Source organism: Sesamum indicum, linkage group LG13 (genome assembly GCF_026168435.1).
Source record: "Sesamum indicum cultivar Baizhima isolate 11 linkage group LG13, ASM2616843v1, whole genome shotgun sequence".
Taxonomy (NCBI): domain Eukaryota; kingdom Viridiplantae; phylum Streptophyta; class Magnoliopsida; order Lamiales; family Pedaliaceae; genus Sesamum; species Sesamum indicum.
Window position 1 is genome coordinate 7,278,491 of NC_142669.1, and position 16,922 is coordinate 7,295,412.

Genomic DNA, 16,922 nt, shown 5'->3' on the forward strand with positions numbered 1-16,922 from the left:
TACTACTGTCAATTTGATTAAAAACGTTTGAATTCTTCTTAACTATTTGTTATCCTCTTACCATTATTAGAGAACTGTTGTGGAAGGTGCTATACAATACTTATTTGAAGGGCACCACAAGAACTACCTTGAATGCATCAATGTTGATTACAAGTCTAGTAGACAAGCGTCCTTCTATGGTACATGTAGTTAATCTATTTAGCCCTTAGGTTTCAATTCATTTTATAAATTTTTGTGTCCTCTATGATGTCCATGCTTCGTTTGATAACTATATTGCAGTTGAACATCTCGATGGTGATAACAGATATCATGCTAGGCAATATTTGCAAGTGAGTAGGCTAACTTAATTTACTTGTTAGTTTAGTTAAATATATAAAGGTAAGTAATTATAAAGAGCTCTCCTTAAGTTTTACAAAATTAAAATTACCCCTTGTTATTTGAAAATTATGAATACCACCTGATTTTAACGTCCAGCAAATAATTAACATATTTCATTATACCTCATTAGATTTCAATCAATTTTTTTATGGTGCTTAGATCAAAATACTCTTATGGAGTATGAAATCTTTTATTTATTTTTAAAAATATTAAAACTTTTTTTATAAGCTTGAAGGGCAAGAAGAACATTTAAACTTGTCAACTTATTTTATTATTTGTCAAAAAGAAAAAAAAAGCAAGGAGAAAGTAGATATTTTTTCGGCTCCATCCAAAGATTACATAAATTCATCAAACATCAGGGATACTAGTAATTTTGCAAACAAGAATGGTATTTATAAGTATGAAAAACCGTAAGAGGTCATTGCAATTTATCCTAAATATAATGATCATTTTAGCCTTTTCTCTCACTAGCGAATTGATGTTTGAGTGTCAGTTACATGATTCTTTTGTTAGGAGGACATTGTTGTTTTTCTTTAGACTTTTCTTTCTTAGCATATTATTTGAACCCTGTCAAAGGACCATCTTAAGATTGATGATTTTCTTGTTTCAGGATGCTAAGCAAGGGGTCTTGTTTACTGACTTCCCACCAGTGCTCCAGCTTCACTTAAAACAGTTTGAATACGAGTTTGTTCGGGATGGTATGGTAAAGGATAGTAGTCAAACTTCTCTTCCAACTTATGAGATGCATGATTTGTAAATTTTTGTTATCATACTGTACTGGTGAATACAATGTAAAAGATTAGTGCCAAAAGTGTACAAATTGGCTAACTCTTACCTCTTTTTGTATGCAGCTTTAGAAGATTGGTTAGATAATAGCTTTGTTCTTGTTCTATAACATATATTACTATCAAGATTGCATGTTAGACAAGTTCTCTTACTAGAATCAAATACGATAAAAAATAGCCTTCTTATGATAGTCAAATTTATTGCTTGCGTATGTCCTACCAAAACTAATGACTAATATCCCAGAACTTAAATTGAAATTTTTGTTTTCATGTTAGAGGATGGAACTTTTACAACACCCAAATATGGAGGTGGTAATTTAGTGAAATTAACTAGTATTATTTGTGCGATTTCAGGACTCTAGCAATCAAAGTCCCCAAATTTGGTCGGAATATGCTAAGGGGATGTCTTTTTGGGTTTTCAAATGTCTGACTAAACAAAATAAATAAAATAAAATAAATTATGTGCCACAAAGGGAGTTCTGGCTACCTACTGAAACTTTGACTAATTGGTGCATTAATAGTCATATCCAACTTGGGTTTCTTGTAATATGAATAATTTTTTATTTGATGTTGATGACATGTAGATAAATGACCGCTATGAGTTTCCTCTTGAACTTGATCTGGATAGAGATAATGGAAGATACTTGTCACCTGAGGCTAATAGCAGAGTGTGCAACCTCTATACACTTCACAGGTTAGTAAATAGATGTTTCCACCACCCCATTTTAATTTGTTTGGCAAGTAGAAGGTTTTTTTATTTTTTGGTTTTGGCTTTAACACCTGTAATTTCTGTAATGGCAAATCCTTTCTTTATACTTTATTTAGCTTAGATGCAATTTTCATCCTCTATCTTTCGCATTATAACGGTTTAGTCATTTATTTTTTCAGTGTAACAAATATGTCATGTAAAATTGTAATTTTCTTCAATTCTGGTCCTTAAACCATTGGAGTTTGTAAATGTTGACAGAGAAAAACATATTCCTCACACATGCTTCTTCTTTAATTTGGACTTTGGCTCCCATTTCTATGGACCAAAATTTTTAAAAAATTGAAAGCGATAGGACTTATTTTTCAAATCTAGAAAGATAAAGAACTAAAATGCCAAAATTCAAAAAATATAGGACAGAAATTTTGTTCCATCGAAAATTGACCATTGGGATTATTTTATTATTCAAATTGCAACATCTCTAAATTTTCTTATTCTTCACACTTGCAAAACTTTAGGTTACATTTTCATTCTGACTATTTTTATTCTTTTCAGTGTTTTGGTCCATCGTGGTGGAGTGCACGGCGGACACTATTATGCTTTCATAAGGCCAACTCTATCCAACTAGTGGTGTTAAGTTAATTATGGAATTTAATTCATAAAAAAATGCATATCTATATTTGTAAATATTCTTTAGCTTTCTATTGTCTGAGAAGCTTAAACTTAACTAGCTTCATTTGACACACTTTGTTTCTATTAGGCCATTAATGCTTTTAGGAAAAAATTAATTTCACATCCTACAAGTTAGCCTCTTTGCGATTTTGGTACACTATTAATTTTTTTCTGAAATAAATTTAATAGAATTAAGGCTTCACATGAAAATTGAAAACTTTTTGGAATTATAGAATGCAATATGGTGATTTCAAAAACAATGGGACCAAATATTGCCAAAGACTAACTTGTGAAATGTAAGCAAAAATTGCATTTTTGGTCCCATATGTGAGGGCCTTTTTCACTTTAGTCCCATTTATTACGATTTTCTCACATTGTATCCCATAAGTTAAAAATTTTCTCAATTTTAGTCCTTAGGTACATTTTTCGTTCAATAATTAATGGAACCCTCATAATCCTCCTTGAAAACCTTCTAACAACACCATTAATTAATGTACGAAAAAGTATGATGAGGACTAAAAATGAGAAAACTTTGAACTTATGGGATGCAATGTGAGAGAATCACAACAAATGGGACTATGTGGAAAAGGCCCAAACATATGCGACAAAAAATGCTATTTTCTTGAGACCTAAAAATGCAAGTTTTCGGCTTTTAGCAATAGATTACATGTAGATCTCTCGTTGCAAACTACATAAAGAAATCATTCTAAATGGTTTCAGGTATAAATTCGATGATGAACGAGTGACAAAAGAAGACATAGTAATGGCTTTAGACGAGCTTTATGGAGGTCAAGAAAAAGTAAGTTTTCCTTTCATATTTCCTGCTTTTGTTAAAACTTGTTGATACTTTCTTACCTTTTCATTTATGTCTTGACAGCATGTAATGACGACAAATCCTGATAATGCCCCCCTCAAGTTTTCAAGGCAGTCTAATGCCTATATGCTGGTGTACATACGTGAAAGTGACAAGGATAAAATACTCTGCGACATTGATGACAGAGATATTTCTCAGCATCTTAAGGTTTAATAAAAAATCAGCTCAAGTCATTTTTGCTTTCATAAAAGAAACTTACAGGGTGTTTGGCTGAGTTTAATTGGAACATCTTATGCTTCTAGATCTTATAAGATATTTTAAGATTTTATAGATATTTATTCTTATTTTAAAAATAAGTTCTTAAATTATTTGGATAAATATGATGCTTGAGCTTGTATGACAATAGAGTGTTTGACATAATAAGCTTTTGGATTAATTACATTTTTTCATCCGTACTATGACCGTTTACACATTAGCATCTAAACTTTTTTTGTGTCAACTTACCATCTTAACTTTAAAAAATTTTATACTTTGCCATTTATAACTATTTCTCAACCAAGATTTTTATTGAAAAAACATGACATGCAGTGCGCATGTGATGTTTAAGGGTTATGTGATATGATATTTTTCACATATGCACAACATACAATATTTTTCCAACATAAAATTAATAAAAAGACGATCATATATGACAAAGTACTAATTTCTCAAAGTTGATATGGTAAGTTGACATAAAAAAAAATTTCTATAGCGAAGTGTAAAAATGGTCGGAGTTCGGATAGCAAAATATAGTTTATCAGACGCTTTTTATACTCTAATAATAACCAAAAAAATCATCAAACTCTTAGAATTAAAATTATACAAATAGATAATTTTGTTTTGGGGGGGTGTAAATTATATGAAGGTTAAAACTAGAATACTAACAAAAACAAAATTATGAGTGTGTTTTTGTTTTTGGACATTATTTGAAGAACTTATAAGATATTTTAAAAAAAAGATAGGTGAAGTTAACCTTTTTTTAAAGAGCTTATAAGAATCCAAAACATCTTACTTAGGATCTCATGAGCTCTTCAAAAAAAAAATAAAAAATTCCTAAATGGTTCTCAAGAGCTTATAGGGTTCTAAACATGTTATAAAATATTTCGATCATCTTATAAGCTTAGCCAAACACCCAGTTATTCTTTTTCTAAATATTTCGCATTAGTAAAATTTTTTGTTCGTGTAGGAGAGGTAGAAGAGGGAGCAAAAAGAGAAAGAACTAAAGAAGAAAAACAAAGCAGAAGCTGATATGTACATGATTGTAAAGGTAAATTATATTGACAGTTCTTCTACTTCGTAACAGTTTTACTATTTCATTGTCTCCATTTTAAGCAGACTTTTAATTAGAGAATGATGGTGATGTCTTTAGGTTGTGACTGATGAAGATTTTGCGAGGCGGATTGGAAAGGATATATGGTTTAATTTAGTGGATCATGCCAAAGTTAGAAGTTTTTGTGTTCAGAAGCTTAAACCATTTCACACTTTTAAGGTAGATAAGTATTTCCAATTGATTGAAGTTAGGTTCTCATAACCTTAACAGTTGTTGTGTCCTTTTATACAGATTGAATTTTCTATTACAATTCATGTTGTAGTTTTTATTCCATAACATACATACACACATTAATATAAAGATTATGTGATTAATTTCATCGTATGAAGGATTTTATACACATGTCGTGTATACTTGAATGTAATAGAATTTATAACTAACAACAGCACTATGAAATTTAATCTCCCTCTATGTCAGAGAAGAACCAATAACAAAAATCAACGTTATTAGTTCACTAAGCTATCAATCGGAACTTTTCTTATTTTAAAATCTGCTTGTTTATATATGTAATTGTATTTTTTCCCCTCTGCACATGATTAGCTTGTGTCCAATATCATTTACTCTTATGCGAGTACACTTTTTTTCTTCTTGTGAAGCATGTTCCTTTTTAGTAATTTTAACCATTTAACGTTTTAGTTGTTGTTGTTGTTATTCTTGTTGTTACTTGTACTATGTCGGGAAAATAGCATGTTTTCGTCCAGTAAGTTAGTAATTTTAACCATTTAACATTCTACTATTCCTTAAATATCCATAATGTAATTAAAGTTGTAGTTCTTTTGAGTCTTTCGTCACTTATACTATGTTGGGAAAATAATATTTTTTGTATCGTAATTTTGGATCTTTCTACTTTTTGTCCCATTGGTTATGGAATTTTCACTTTTGTCCCTGTAACTTATGAAAAGTAACACTTTTGGTCTCATTACACCTTTCTGTTAGATACTTTAACGAAAACACGTGATCGTTGGGCCTTTAAACTTTTGATTCCTTGATTACATGACTCTCACTTTAGTCCGATTAGGCAAAATTTCACTTTTGGTCCCACTAAATAGGGTCATTCTCACTTTTGGTCTCGCGCTTTAGGTGCTCAACACTTGTAGTCCCAAAACCCTAATTTTTTAACACTTTTAGTCCCGTACCGTTAAAAACTGATGGAAACAGCACGTGACTTGTCACGTGCCGTTAGTCAACTGGTATGGTACATGTTGGTCAACGGCAAAATATCACTTTTGGTCCCACTAGATAGGATCATTTTCACTTTTGGTCCCACGCTTTACGTTTTCAACGGTAAAATACAGTACTTTTGTTCTCATGCACTTAACTATTACGTAGTTTTTTTCGTTAATTATCTAATGAAAAGGTGTCATGAGACAAAAAGTGCGAAGTTTTGAAAGTTAGCGACCAAAAGTGATAGTTCCATAACCAATGGGACCAAAAGTGGACGGCTTTATTTTATGGGAAGAAAAATATAATTTTTTCATACTTGTACTATGTTCGTATTAGCTAAAATTGAAGATGATTGACAGGAATAGATTGCCAGAGAATTTCTTGCACCAGTGTATTTCCAACGATTCTGGCTATGGGGAAAGCGCCAAAATAAAGTTCATTGGCCTAATCGGCCATTGACACTCCTAGAGGAGTGCTACACCGTAAACATCTTATGCTTCTTAATTATATTTTTTATCACTTTTTCCACATCATTTTGCTATTTTTCCTGGCTGTGTTCACATTGGATTTTCTATTCCTGTTGCATCTTCTATTTAGTTTCACATATATATTTTGACATGTATAAAATCTTTTCCTTAGATAAAATTAATAACATAATCTTTATACACGTGATAAGTATATGTGAAACAAAATAGAAGATGCAACAAGAATTATAATAGATAATGTAGCACCCCTTACTCGCTACATCTAATCATTTCTATTTCATCCTTTCTTTAATCAACATCCATTCTATAAGTAATTCTATTTCAATCAGTAAAATAAATTCTAATTTATCAGCAATATATATATCACAAAAGGTATTAGATATCACCAAAAGTAATATTTACCCTCACTACATGTTCTCGTGTACATAACCTCAAGAAAAATCATACCACAACTTTTAAACACAAATCCCGACAAAAGACCAGAATATTTACAACCCAAAAATAAAAACTTTGGCTTCAGAAGTCACGGCTGACCCACCTAATGAAGACGACGGCACCGCTCAAAGTCAATGTGGCTAGTCAGTGTGACCTATCTCTTGAAAAGTACGTGGCAAGGAATGAGCTGCCTACTCAATAAGTATAGCTGATCAGTTTATATATATACACAGGCAACAATTTCACGTACATGCAGTCACATCGACTAACAGTCATTATCAATAGCAACAACAAATATAAGCAGTAATACCTACTCACAATTATAAATCAATCTATGACATAATATTCAACATTATCTTATTAGCTAAGGGCCCCACTTACTCTAATTGGTATACATCAGTCAATGGTTTCGCCGGCCATCATCATATAATATACAGCACAGGATACCCGTCGTGTGATATCCCCACACTCTTTTACTCCAGCTGTGTAGCAATATAGCACAGGACATCAAAACAAACATGGTACCCCCACACCACCCCAGTGTGTAGCTAACAAGCACAGGATATTCCCTGCTGCCCCGGAATACCCCGGTACCCTACGCGCCATGGTACCTAGCTTAATTCACATATTTTTCATATCTCAATATCAATCACATTTTCATAAACCATTGACTGTGTTTCCAACTAGATAAGCATCATCTTTTATTTCCATTCACAATCATCATTCTATTCTTTATAATAATCACTTTCTCAATAACAACTCCCAATTAGATTTCATCAACAATCAATTATATGATTATCACATAATTATATCCCGCATATCCCTACATTACCATCACATACCACATAGTAACAATTTCCCCGATATTCAAATAATCCACAACTAATTATGTAAACAATCAATATACGAAAGCCACGTATAATAATATAAAGCCAAGTCCATGATTGCATCCAAGAAACCAATATATATAATATATACAATACTACACACACACACATATATATATAAATCCAATTAGCTATACTTACCTTAAATCCCAAAATACTTCGATTCACGAGGGACTGCTCAACCCTCTACTTAGTCGTCACGTCCTATAACAAAATGTTATACGTATAATCAACATATATATAGAATATCATAAACTCTAAATAACCTATTATATAATGTTCGTACATTTCTATCAATCTTTTAATATTCAATTTATATTAAAGTCCAACCCCCTCTTCCATTTCTTTCAAATAGCTACCTTTTTCTAAGCTCCTCAAATATATATTTAATTTATCAATAAATTCATAAGAATTCATTTAATCAAACCCCTTATATATCCATAACTATCGTTTTTAATAACATTCGTAAATTATATTACCACTGAAACCTCATTTTCCTATTTAATAACATAATATTTCTAAAATATAACTTCCGAAGTATTTTTACGAATTTTCTGTCAATTTACCGTTGCTATACAATTTAATTAAGCAATAATACATAGAATTACATATTTGGTTAATCATTCCGATGGAATTGTGTAAATTAGCTATAGTAATAATTAAATCTAACAAATCTAATATTTTAATTACCCAACTATATCATTTTTATAGCAATTGTGATATTTAATTTGACACTAATATAAATAGCCAAAATCATAAAATACTCCGATTAAATAGTTCACCGCTTAATATAATCAACATTTAATAAACGAACTAATTAAATAATATAATTATATAAATTAATAAAAATTAAATTACAATTTCCGTACCTCTGTTTTCCGAAATGGGTGTGTGCGTCTAGTGTGTGTGTTAAATGTGAGTGTGTGTGTTTTGTGAGTGTAATTGTGCATGTGTGTGCAATTAATATACATATATATATGTTTAATGGTTGGTGAGGCGGTGGCAGCACATGCCACTGCCCACCCCCTTTTTTTTCCTTTTTTTTTTTTAATTCTTTTTAATAATTACTATTACGTCTTTCCTAATTTTCTTAATTAATATAATTAGCTTTCAAATATTATTACGAACTCCAATTTAGTCCATTCAAGTTTTATTATATCCCAAATTCAATCTATAATTTATTTATTAATAAAATTTAAATTTCTAATAATTACCAATTAGTCTCTCAATTACGTGAAAAATTCTACGGACGTCACAGATAATGTAGTTCGAGTCATGTTGGATAATATATAGCATTCGCTTCTTGTTTTCTATTTTCTTTTGGGTAATTATAAGGGCATGAGTTCGACAAAATTTTAAAATTCAAACTCAAGTTCGGACTCGACATAACCTGAAAAGGAAAAACTAAGTTTGAGCTCAAGGTTATTTATTAAGAAAATTTAAAATTTTAATTGGGAAGATAACTTTAAAACATTAATGTATTTAAGAATATTTATTAAACATATTACACAAACAAAAGAAAGATTTACCTTATGTTTAATCATAAAAATATTTTTATATATATAATTTTTTTTAATCAAAACTAGTTAATAAATTATGAAAGTATAATGGAAATTAATGGGAAATTGACTGTATAATAATATTAAAATATTTTTACTAATCGATTATTACAAAATATAAAATTTTAAGAACTTCTTACTTATGCTAATTCTACAAAATAGATTAGTTTAGTTAGCAAAGATGTGTAAAGATACAAATTAAATTATGTAAATATTTATACATAACTTGCTACTTTACATATTTCATTAATAAAGTATAAAACATATAAAAATATTCAGTATTTCTTGGAATTTTTCATTACTATAAAGAAGATTATGTTACAAATGTTTTTTGTTCTGAATTAATTATATAAAAAAATTGGTTAATAATATATATGTATATATATATGTAATTGAAAAGATAAGTTTCTAAAAATAAAACCAAACTTATGTAATAATTAAGATACTGCTATAGCAATTTAAATTATTATTTTGTTAATTATGTAAAATAAAATAGAAGAACAAGTAGTATTATATCTCAATGTATACAACAACATAAAAAATACTAAATCATTTATTAATCATAACTTTAGTAAATATATAAGTTAAATTATCAGAGTATTTTATAGAATTCAAAAAATAAGATATTCATTGAACACAATTCTAATATATTTTACATTATAGTATTAAGTATGTATTTATTTAGGGATAATTAGCCCGCCTTTTCTTTAAGTTTGGTGTAATTATACATAGACTCTATGTCATTTCAAAAATTAAATCTAGTACTTCTGATTGCATTTTCATCTAACAAATAGTTCTCCCCATTAGTTAAAATTCACCAAATGTGCTGATATAAGCAAAATAAAATTGAATGAAAATTCATATTTACCTTTGATTGACTTATTACTAATTTAATGTAGGTCAAATAATTTTTTTCTATTTAAACAGCTCTTATATATCTTCACGCAAGCTAATGCATGTGAAGAGGTATAACTTCACCCTTATAAAAGTTGTTTTGCTAGAAAAAATTTGTTTGACCTGCAATAAGTCGTAAGTCATATGCAGATAAATATAGTTTTCCATTCCGATATCTTTTACTAATATCTAAGAAATTCTATGAACTTTGACTAGTAGAGGGATTAAATTATTGGATGAAAATAAAAGATATTGTTACTAAATGTAATTTTTCTAACTACAAACAATTTATGTATAAGTACATCAAATTTTAATGAAGGATTGTATAATCATCCCATCTAATAAAATGTCTGTAAAACTAAAAATATATAAGTATTAAAAAAAAGAGAAAACTTGCAGATAGAAACATATGTGGAAGGCGTGATTAGAGTTTGTTGATTGGCTCTGCTTTTGATCTTGATCGACACCGTTTCCAGTTCGGAGTTACTTACATGGGTACTAAATTGAAGACACTTAACATTTTGAATGTCAGCCATATGATTGTATGATTGGTGGTCGCCTCATTTCAGATTGTTATATGATAGTAAGAAACCGAATGATGAGCTGCAGTTGTTTTTAGAAGTAGAGCATGCACATGTAATTCGTGATAATTCCAAATATACGCAATAAATGAGCTTTGAAGGCCTTTGTTTACATCATTGGTCTTATTAAATTTCTGTACTATGATTAAGGATTTGCGTGTGGGCCCTCTCCCTAATAAAGAAAGTGATGACATTTTACTATTCTTTAAGCTTTATGAGCCTAAAAAGGGTGAGTTAAAGTATTTTTCTTATTCCCTTGTTTCCCATGAGGTTCTATGTGGAGTAAATATCTATAGAAAGGATAGACATGAGTAATTCCCTGAAAAGTAAAAATAAAAGAATGGTATTGGCCTTTAATCTATTCTGATTTCATACCAGATATGCTGGAAGACTTTTTGTCAAGAGCTATGACAAGCCATAAGATATTCTAGGGAAGTTAAATCAACTTGCAATCTATGCTCTTGATGAAGAGTTAGAACTCTTCGAGGTTTGTTCCAATATATGAATGGAAGAGATAGTATTTGCTTATTTCAACATCCTGCTAAAAATCCTAATAGGTTATTGTTAGCTTCAACTTAAAATGAAATCCACATGCAATTGTTTTCATTAAATGGAGCTATTATTGCAATTGTCAAATGTCATGGAGATGAACATAACTCATGTAACGTGCAATTTCTTTACAAGGACTTAAAAATTGCTATGCATATGGAATATAATGCACATATTCATTTTAAATGGTGAAGATATCTTTCATAAAATGAACGTATACAGTTTAAATGTTGAAGATAGCTTTCACAAAATGCCCAAATATATTTTAAATGGTGAAGATATCTTGTGTTTTTTGCTTCTCAGGAGATAAAGTTTGAGCCCATAGTCATGTGTGCGTACATTGACATAGGACTTACATTTACATCTACCCAGGTATATGAAAATCACAAGCACAAGTATCTTGTCAGAACAAAGATTGTATTTTGACAACTTTTCGATTTCTTTTATTGCAGCCAGAGAATGGGGACATTATCTGGTATCAAAAGTTACGGCCTGCTCAAACAAGGAAGTTATTCGTTGCCCGGATATTCCATCTTTCTTTCAATACCAGCATAGCCTTCAAGTACATTTTCATAAAAGTTGTGTTCATATTAATTAGTAATATTTAACTGTATTCATTTGCATCTTAGGTAGAATCACTATATTGTAGTTACAAGATATATGTTTCATATGTCATATTTCATGCTTATGTTGATCGATTGTAAGAATATCTTTTCATAAAGCATCAAACATAATACATATTGGATTAACTTGGACCTTTTCGGCATATAGTTCATTCCGATAGCTCATTAATGTTTTTCGAAATTGCCTGTCACAACTAGCAGTTCTTCATATTTGAGCTTTTCTTTATTTTAAACACATCACTCAGAAGATGTCCAATCCTCTTCTTCTGTTCCCCTGGTTGCTTGTTTTGTAGGAATATTTTAAATATGTTGGGTGCTTCCTAGTTATTCTCTGACCTTGAACCAAAAAATCTTTCTGGCAATTTTTTGGTTATTCGAATTTAGAGAAATATGAAACCTCCCGTACTTTCCTCCCTCAGTTCCAAGACATGGGTGAGCATGCAAGTCAGGCTGAGTTCTTTCTCAACTTTCCTCCCTCCAAACCTAAACATGGGACAGCATGCACATCATGCTCACTACTTTTTCAGTTTCCTCCCTCTGGAGTTAGACGCGGATGAGCATGTACGTCACACTTACTTGTTTTTTAATTTCCACCATCTAGACCCAGATGCAGATTACCATGCAAGACAAGCTCACCTTTTCTCACCTTCCTCCCCGAGAACTTAGATGCGGATGAGCATGCACGTCACACTTACTCCATGTCTTCCTCCCTCCAAACCTAGATCGGATGAGCATTTACGACAAGCTCAGGTTCCTCCCTCCAGACCTAGATGCGGATAAGCATTTACGTCAAGCTCACTTCATGTCTTCCTCTCTCCCGACGTAGATGCGGATGTGCATTTATGTCTCTACATCAAAACTCAAATTATACGTTCCTCCATCTGGACCTAGGTGCTGATGAGCATGCACGTGCGTACTTCCTTCAAACCTTCAACTTTTAGTTATTTTTAATGAGAGTATATCTCTACTAGATGTTGTCCTTGTTATTCTTTCAAATAGTTCTTTCTTACGCAAATTCTCTTCGATTGGTTCCCTTTGTAGTGTAATATCAATAGTTATTTATAACTTTGGACTTCATATAGTAGCTTTGCATTTAAGTGAAAACCATATCTCAAGCTGTCTTGAGTTTATGCTTATCGAATATCTCGTGCCTAGAAAATGAATCATTATGTTTTTACTTGAATTTTATACTTAAAAATAGCAATAAGAGGGCTAACATAGATGAGACTCGTATTTGCCACATTGGAGCTTGCTATTGCAAGCACCCTATGTTGCAAATCTCTTAAGATGAACAACCCTTTTATATTGTACATCTGCGTTCTTGATTGCTCTCGAACTTATCTTTTATTTTTCTCTACGTGTTTCTCCTCCTTTACATTGACAGTGATGTGCTGCATATTTACTATTATATAAGGTACCTAAAGATAGCGTAGTTAAATTACTTTCCTAGCCCATATTATTTGTTTCATAAAAAAATTTTACCTATTGAAGTATTTGGATATCTGATACAATTATTCGCTTAAAATTATAGAAAATATAAAACATGAACATTGTCTCTCCAAGAAAGCATGAATAATTCTGGAGTATAATATTATATTATCCAATGATGCTATTGGATTTTTTGGCCCATGCCCCCCCCCCCCACTTGGATGGCAGCCCAGTTGCTGCCCCGCCCATTACCCAACTCTTCTTCTACTTAACCCTAAATCACTACTTAACCCTATTCTTCCACTATTCAGTCGATGCCTCTTCCTCTCCCTCCTTTCTATCTCTGGTTTTGTTCCTCTCAAGTTTCTAATGCTCTTGAAAATCTCTCATCATCTCACCTCTTTCTATCTTTGTTCTCTATGTTCTCTCTATCTATATATATATTGGTCAACTATGGTTTTAAAGAGATAGAACAACAACAAAACTAAAACCTCTCTTCATGAAATACTTTGTGAGAATATTTGCTGAATGTGAAAGAAACTTCTTAGAGGAATTCTGAGTGAATCTAAATGAAACCTAAGTCGTCTCTTTGTGGGTCTCTGTGTATTGGTGGCTTTGTGGATTTTTTGCAACCATAAGGGTTGCCGACCTGTGGTGGTGCTTGGGCATTCGGTTGCCAGATCTGACTCCTGAGCCAGTTACTAAACTGCTATCCATATTGCTATTTCTCTGTTATTCTTTCTTTATTCATTGATCAGAAATTATTGTATAAGGGTTTCCAAATCCACCATTATCTCTGTAGTTATTGTTTCATTTCGTTTCATCACTTTGTGGATAAATTCCCAATAGATCTCATCATATCATCTTCCACGATTCTTTGAAATTCCTCGCTCTTTCTATCACTCTCTCTCTTGCTCCTTGTTTCTCGTTATCTTAGTGTGATGCCTATGTTTGTGTGCTTTATTCCTCTTCGACTTCTCTTTTATTTTCTCTCTTTGCATTTCTCCTCCTTGAAATGGTCCCTTTTATCATATAGTTGATGTTGTGCCTCATATTGACTATTGTATACGTTAATTGCTTCAACAAAGCATAATTAATTACTTTCCTAGCCCGTATTATTTATTTGATTACAAAAGGTTTTACCTATTGAAGTATTTTGGTATTTGATGCTATTATTTGCTTAAAAATATATAAAATATAAAATTTGTACATTGTTACCTCCAAAAGACAATGAATCATATCGGAGTATAATAGTATCTAATGATCTCATCATATTGGAAAACAATGTGTTTTCTAATATTTTAATATATTAATATTCATTCTAGTATTTAAATGTCTGTATTACACACGTACGGACTTTATTACAAAATAGACAAACATGATAAAATCTCAACACAGTAAACATGTTTTTGAGCTTTAAAAGCTAATACGAGATTCTTGGACACCTAAATTTTAAAGGGCTCGTCGACTTGTAGGGTTTCTTTATAACATTTATGACTTCTTTGAAATCTTGTAATATATTGCAAAATAATAGATAATTCTATAGACAGTAAATTAAAATTCTAACAACGTCCTTAAATTTTATTTATATTTACTAGAAATTGCTAATATCTCCTGAAATTCAAAATCTTATCTTATCTAGACAGAGTACTTCAAGACCCGATTTTTTAAGTAATAAGCGTGTAAATTATAGATTTTTTTATATAAATTTAGTCAAATATCCTCTAAAAACACCGTTCACTCACAAACTAAAAACCAATAACCAATATTATCAAACTTTCCTAGATTTTGTGTGCTTGTGCGTGTGAATACCTGGACAGTATTAGTTACTCAATGTACCCCATTTATAACATCGATTTTCTTTCAGTGACCCAAAAATAACGGTTCTAAGTCTTAAAAGTATTCCTACATTATGATTGGTAATATTGATCCACTTAACGATGCTATTCAAATTCCACTAATTATGAAGGTCAAAGCTTGATTCATATGATAAAGTTGTTAAAAAAGTAGCGAACCAACTCGGAGACGATGATCCGTTCAAACTACGGCTTACACCACACAATATCTACTCTCAGCGACCAAAAGCTCATCCTATAAGATATCGAGGAGTAGAAAACTTGTTAGAGATGTTGTTGCATTACGACCAAGTATGCGTTAATACAACTCTAAGTTCGGGTTCATTTGATGATGGTGTGAAACTAACAAATTGCATACATATGCAAGACTTGCAAATTTAAGCAAACATTAAATCTCCTATTTATTTTCCATATATAGCTAGAAATTAACAGTATTAGGCTGCCAAAACAAAGTACTATTGGTGATGTGCTCGAGCATCTCAAGGAGAAGGTAATATAGCTGACAAGTTATTATCGGGAGTGTGCGTATGTGTGTTCCTAGAATTCTAAGTTTTGTCGCATAACATAAGGTTATATGATTTTTAACTGTTGCAATGTTTACGTTAAACAAGTGAAACTTTCTTGTCCAAATGCAGAGCTGAGGTTGCTGGAAGTATTCTCACATAACATCTATAAGGTCTTGAATTCTTGCATCTTCTTTTTGATTCATTCATTAGTTTCGTAATATTAATATCAAAATAATATTCTTTTAAACTTTTACTTAATAATCCATATTAAATAGTTAAATTCAATTTATTTTATGCTAAAAAATCTTGTATGGGTAGACTACACACAAATTGCCCGTGTCGAAGATATGCACTCTGACTTGGAAGTTGAGTCCCATGTAGTCTTCACTTAGTAAATGGATGTTAGAAATTCCTTATGTCTAGCCTTCTATGTTTATTTTTTCAAGTTTGTAGACTCAACTTGTCTCTTTCTATACTCGTTGAATTCACCAACTTTCTTATCCTAACTAGAGAAATGTGACCTACCTTCGCATGTCAGATCTGTGAGTTTATCTTGATTATCCATTTGAATCATTTGTTTTTTGAGCACTCATAATCCAATTACGAGATAGTGTTCAAATAATTGCGTAAACAACCTTAGCAGACAAGAATAACCATTCTTTGTCAAATGAAATAACCATCATTGATCAAAAACACGTAATCCATATTGTCCAAAAATTGAAAAACATAATTTGATCACTCTAAGTTCCATAATTATATTCTATCAACTTTATTTAACATGATCACTAACAGCTAAGACTATATAGTCCTTTAACCAAAAAACAACAGCCCTGCCATTGATAAGTTTCAGGACCGTTTGTCTCAGCCTTATACTCCTTTCACCACCTACAAACCATTTGCAAATTTGAGCTTTACTGTTGGTATCCAATACTCAAGAAGTGTAGTAATAATCATGTTAAGGCTCAATAACATATTATACCTTGCTTATCAAGGTTGAACTCTGTCTCTTCTATTACCCCTTTTCATGTCAATTAATGCAAACATCTTTTGGAATCCATGACTGCAGAACTGCTTTCCTCTTCCCTTTGCCCATGCTCAGCTGGGCAATAGGAGTGCTCTATGCCCTTGCAATAGCTGATTCTATCTTACCCTTCTTCCTCCTCCAGCGTCTGACCCCTTTGCCTTTCACTTCTAAGGTCAAAGCCTCCCTTACCAATACCGACGATGAAGA

At 31.4% G+C, this 16,922-nt stretch overlaps 1 long non-coding RNA gene across 2 annotated transcripts; it reads right to left on the reverse strand.

The window, feature by feature from the left end:
• Positions 1-6,717: 6,717 nt before the first annotated feature.
• On the reverse strand, positions 6,718-8,638 carry LOC148784451 (uncharacterized). Of its 2 annotated transcripts, XR_016063667.1 has the most exons (3): positions 8,565-8,638; positions 7,837-7,899; positions 6,718-6,999 (listed from the first exon to the last, which is right to left on the reverse strand). It is a non-coding gene; the product is annotated as an uncharacterized LOC148784451 (long non-coding RNA). The 2 variants fall into 2 exon arrangements; XR_016063666.1 differs by having other exon boundaries at positions 6,718-7,899.
• Positions 8,639-16,922: the final 8,284 nt, after the last annotated feature.